Below are 6,231 nucleotides of genomic sequence, written 5' to 3'. Positions count from 1 at the left end.
CGTTTTTATATAGATTACACCGTTGGTGTTCCTGTTTTACACTAGTAATTGTCGGGGTCCTTTATAGCTTTGTATAGTTTTTTTAACATTGAGCGGGAATTTCTCGCGGTGTTGAAGACCAATTGGTGGCCTTCGGTCGTTTTCTGCTGCTTGGTTGGGTTGTCGTCTCTTTGGCAAATTCCCCATTTCCATTCTCAATTTTATAGATTTGTGTAGTAAAATATAAATTTACCGATTATAGAAATCGTATTTATCAACAGCGTATATCAACAATATATATTTACCAATAAAATTACATTTTTTTAAATGTTATTTACCATCTGTTTGTACATGTAATACAAGTATGATACTTAGTGGCTCCTTATCCAAGCGATGACCTCGGTAATATTAAACTTGATTATATAGGTTATGTACGGATATTGTTGTAAACAATTTTTTTTTACCTGTGTGTAGGACATACAATGTATCATTTTTAACGGTTTGTATGTTTTTACTATATACATTTAACTTGATTTCAGTTTGATATTATGTTTAGTTATGATGATCATCATAAAGCAATTTATTTTGTTTCAGTGTATTTAAAAATGTTGAAATGAAACAAATTAATGTATACTATGGAACGCCGGAACTGTCTTATAGTGTAAATATTTAATGTGTTTTGTCGCTTTGTCTTTACGTCCTGTCATTTCTTCTTTATGTTATGTGCAGATGCCTTTATATTCTGACACGGCATATGTGTGTTATGTCAAATTAGTAATTCGCTTGGTCAAACAATTGTATGATATGTCATTGCTAAACTTTGTTGTTTAAAATATGCATTACATTATGCTGTAACTACTATATATTCTGTGAATACTTCGGAACTTTATGATCAACCACCTTTACATTCTCTCATATTTTATCTATGTTGTGTCTATTCTTCTCTTACATAAGTCAGTTAATAATTGCGTCCTGTCTCAAGTGTTATTGTTATGTCAAATGGTCTAAGCGTTTTGTTTTTATTCACCTTTGTTCTATGTAAATCTCATGATATTATAGTCTTTGGGCGTGTTGTTATGTTTATACATATGTATCTCCAGTGAAAAACATAATACATCATGGTATACTTCATATGCGTTTTGCCGTACAGTTGATACTCTCTGTGATCATTCATTACGTCATGTGCAAATGCCTTTTACATTATGTGCAAACAACTTATACGTTTTGGGCAAACCTCGTTTACCTTATGTGCAAACATCGTTCACCCTACGTGCAAACATCGTTTCCTTATGTGCAAGCACCTATAATGTTATGTGCAAATACCTATTAAGTTATGTATAAAAACTAAATCGTTATGTGCAAACACTATTACGTTATGCGCAAATACCGTTTACATTATGTATAAACACCGATTACGCTATGTGCAAATGCCTATTACATTATGTCCAAACATCTATTACGTTAGGTGCAAACACCTATATTACGTTATGTCCAAACACCAATTACGTTATGTGCAAACACCTATTACGTAATGGTAAACGCTTTTTTGACACAGATTAATACAAAACGCATCAGTGATATAAACTTTGAAAAATTAGGAAATTTTGTAAGTTTTAGCTTTCTAAAAAGCTCTGAACTACTTCGCTGTATTATGTTTCAAGCTAATATCCATTGGATGCTGAAAGTGAACTGAAGGTAATATGTGAGCACTGGGTTGTTGATTTGGTATTGGAAATGTAGTATTTTTATATGTTGATTGATATAAAAATGTTTTATAAATATTTAGATTTTTGTTCTACTTAAAGAGTGTGCGTTATACATCCATTCTTTTTATATTTTGTTCACTTTACTTGTTGAAATTCAAATATTTACAAATATATAGACACGATTCTCGAGATGTGTCTCTCTGGAGGTGTGCCTAAATTGATAAAAGTCATAAAATACATTTATTGCATTTTTGAAAACATTGTACAAGAACATTTTAAGCAAACAAATCGTACGACGTTACGCGCGATGTTCGTACCGTTTACGTTTTTGTATGTTTTGTGAATAAAAATGCGCTGCAGGTGCAGAAAAAACGTATTTTAAGTAAACGAAGATATCATTGTGCTGGATATAAATGTCCTTTTCCAATTATGTCCATTAAAACATGATAAAACGCATTTCTTGGTGTTGTTATGCATTTGATTCTGGAAAAATAATGTGCTGTCCCGGGTAATATTTGATGACGAAAACTGAAGAATAAGCCTTCTTTTCAACTTTTTCTCGCCGATTTTTACTATTTTGTTTGTTGCCGCGAATTGCCATGAAATGACAACCCACTATGATATATTTTGTTTACGGCTAATGGCGTCTTACTCTGTTACGGCATGCAAATCTGCAAAGTTTCATAGTGTCCCATCTCCATTTTCGAAACTACTTAACGAAAACAGTTAAAAAATACGGATAAATGATGTCATCAGGTGAGAAAATGGTATACTAGTAGCTAGTTTAATGCTTTTTTTTTGTAATTAATTAATTTCAAAGGCAAAATCGATCAAACTAAAAAACAAAAAAGATCCTACATTTTTTTAATTTGGTGAATAAAATGTCACGGGTTTATCTTTTACAAAAACGTTGCGTCCAGTCGAAATAAACGAAAACGATGATTAGTTTTGCACTTTATAGTCGACAATCAGAGTCTTATATAGACATGTTATTTTTCTAATATTTTAAAAAAATCTATATTTATCTCCATGGCATTCGTACTTTCCGAAAAAAAACAATATTTGAAAATTGGTGACTAGATGTTGCACGCATTAAATTTCTTACGGCGGCAACCTGACGTCGTTTTGAATAGCCAAAGCAACAAAAAACACAGTGCCATAAAAACACACAGAACAAGCGCACAACTTAGTCGATTGTCGGTGCATATATTGTTCTACATATATAGAGAGATACTTTTTAAACTACGCTTTGATTTATCTATATGTTACTGATTTTTCTGATTATTTTTATCATTGTATGATATTGATAAGTGTTGCCCTCAACCCGGAACAGATTGAATGTTTTATTTTTACTCGCAAATTTTAAATGAAGTGCAGCACTTGCAAGTTTAAACGAGTAAAACTTGGGTGCGTAATTGTACGAGCATTTTTTTTTGCATTTCTATCTTATAGCACTTAAGAGTCTTCTTTAAAATTTACGTACGAAGAATGTTTCGGATGATGCTCCCAATGTTTCTTTGAAACGATGCAAATATATTCCTGTAAAAACTAAGAAAAAACTTACACTTGTCAGAAACACACTAAACCGGGTAACATGTTGAATTACATTAGAGAACTTTAAGACAAATTCGTTGGACATTAGACGGAGTAGAAAGTTTGCCGGATAATTCATGTATTATCACTTTATATTATCGGTTCAGTATAAGTCACGAAATTGTTTTTTTAATGTTACTAAACCGACATTAGTTTTCAACACGAATATGAGATTTTTATTCGAAATTATTCTTCGAACTTCGTGAAAGGGACATTAGGACGCAGCCGCGGGCTTTTTCGAGAAGACATTTTTTTTTCGAGGGAACGAAATAATACAATCTGCGGTAGATTTTTTTAAATATTGCGGAAAACATTTGAACGACACTAAGTTACTGTATTGTAAGCGCCGAACCGGGAGTATAGATCGGGACACAATATCTTTTAAATCGTTCCTAATATTTAAAGTCTCTTTCAAGTTTTTCTTCTTCTTTGAATGATGCTTATTTGACAGTTACGTATCTGTCATGTTATTCTTGTGAAAACTATTTGTTTGGTACTTACAAAGACTAGATAAATAATTCCATTTGAAGTATAAAGCTTCCATACCGACAATTGTCGAGAACAACTGAAGCCGTAATTTGGGGTCCCGCAGAAGATGTGGTATGATTGCCAATGAGACAATTAACTCTCCACAAGAGACCTAAATAACACAGACATTAACAATTATAGGTCACCGTACGGACGTCAACAATGAGTAAAGCCCATGCTGCATAGTTAGCTATAAAAGGCCCCGCAATGACAATGTAAAACAATTCAAACGGGAAAACTAAGAGCCGTATTTTATTTAAAAGGAACGAAATACAATTATGTAACACATAAACAACCGACAACCACTGAATTACGGGCTCCTGTCTACATGGACTAGGGACAGGCACATAAATACATAGTGTGTCAGGGTTAAACATGTTAGCGGGATCCCAACCCTCCCCTTACTAACTTTACTTATTCTAGAAGTATTTTTGTAGCGTCTTAACCATGAAAAACGTCAGATTTTAGCTATAACGTATGTTACGCTTATAGGCACGAGCATCGCTCGTAACGTCTACATATTGCAGATTAGCAATGCAAGTAAAAACGTATTAATGATTGATATTATATATTTTTAATTTCAGTGAGTATTTTATGCATCATAAAACGACCATGAATTAATAACATTTGATCTGAAATGTCATACACACAGTTAATTTTCCGGCATTTGATGTCCTCAGAAGAAGACAGTCTGTAAATATTTATCTCATTTAAGCGAATAGTTGGTGCTGAATTTCTGCCACATCATGAAGCAACCAAACATAATTTATATGTGAAAAGTAATTATTTCAGGGTGGCGTGTATATCGACTGAAACTAAAAGCTCTGTACTGTTATTCGAAGCAAAAAAAGCTACATGTAAAAAACAAAATGCAACCTCATTTCTTTACGGAAAATGTAAACGGAAAATAAGTTGATATAAAAAAAAAAGAAGACGTGGTATGACTGCCCATGAGACTACTTTCCACAAGAGACCAAAATGACAAAGGAATTTACAATTTTAGGTCACCGTACGGCCTTCCACATTGAGCAAAGCCCATACAACATCGTCAACAATAAAAGGCCCCGAAAAGAATATGTAAAACAATTCAAACGAGAACACTAACGGCCTTATTTATGTAATGTTCTTTTCCATCTGCACCAAGCGGGTAATTTCATAGGTCGCCATATCTTGCATACATAATTATAACATATGGGTTTGGAAGGCGCCAAATTACATTTATGAATTTTATTAAAAAGACTTTTGACAAGGTCAACACATTATATATGCGTCTATTTAGATTATATTGACTGAGGACGAAGATATTTTCTCGCCACCTCTTATCTTGACTATTTTTTTTAATAAGCAGGGAGTTTTAGCAAAACTGAGTCCCGAGCCCCCTCTTTATCAAACTGCTTATAGAACCAACTAACTCAGCTCCATCATTTTCAAAAATTCTGGTTCCGCCACTGGTTATTGATTGAGAAATCAAAAAGAGAAAAAACAAATAGGTTTTTTGTTTAACATAAATTAAAAATACGAAAATTTCGTTTAACTCGTTAGAAACATAAATAAAGTAACATCTTTAATATTTATATACACGTACAGAAAAGTGTGTTACCGCATGCGGAGGAATATTTCAAGAACGTTTGCGATATCCCATGTAGAGTTATCTGTCTTTGCTCCCTCTCTCTGCGTGGGACATTGCATGTTTTGCTGGAAAATATGAATGCCCACTCAAATGCAATCTATTAGAAAAATCGAAATATTACAGAAGGGTGTCCACCATGCACTTGCACAGCACTATAATTAATATAGTGCAATAGAATGATATACAAATGGATGAAAATTATATATACATGTAACTGTAATTTACAAATATCAAAATAGTGTATAACAAAAAAAAAAACAGAGTTTACTAATTTGTTACACTTCTACGATGAGGGTGAATTTATCATCCACGCACAGAAAAAAAAATGTCTGTACTTTAACGTCACTTTCAGGTAACGAGATGTAATTTTGTTTTCTGAGACAAGTGCTTGTGACCGTCCACAAGAACTTGCGGTCATCCGATGTTCAGTATTTCAGTACTTTGATTCATATCTTTAACATAAAGATGTTCTCAAATGGTAATAAAACATAGCAAGGGTTTTATATTTTTTACAAATGTCTTATTGTCCTTATATTATTTTGATTCATTTTAAGAACTTAAATCGTATCAATGACATACTGCACATTTAAAGATTTTTGAAACTAGGAGTTAGCTGGCAATTGTTTCATGGTGCTTTAAACGGATGAACAAGTGGGTTCCGAAATTCCAATAATACAAATCATGACAAGTGAACTTTTTTTAAATTTCTAATCAGTAGCATGACAATTACAGAAGACTTTTAGCCTTCCTTTTCGTGTTTAAGTCTGTCACAGTTTTCTTTTCGTTATATTGGTG

General features: G+C 32.9%; 1 protein-coding gene across 1 annotated transcript in view; it reads left to right on the top strand.

Moving 5' to 3' along the window:
- Positions 1–323: 323 nt before the first annotated feature.
- The window catches only part of LOC134680841 (cytochrome P450 4F2-like), a 31,360-nt gene continuing 25,452 nt past the window's right edge, over positions 324–6,231 (top strand). The window contains exon 1 of the mRNA XM_063540092.1: positions 324–478. The gene's annotated coding sequence lies outside the window, so the exon portion shown is untranslated. The remainder of the gene's footprint in view (positions 479–6,231) is intronic.

Source organism: Mytilus trossulus, chromosome 8 (genome assembly GCF_036588685.1).
Source record: "Mytilus trossulus isolate FHL-02 chromosome 8, PNRI_Mtr1.1.1.hap1, whole genome shotgun sequence".
Taxonomy (NCBI): Eukaryota; Metazoa; Mollusca; class Bivalvia; order Mytilida; family Mytilidae; genus Mytilus; species Mytilus trossulus.
The sequence above is the reverse complement of the archived record's forward strand: the minus strand, read 5'-3'. Positions and strand labels throughout refer to the sequence as shown.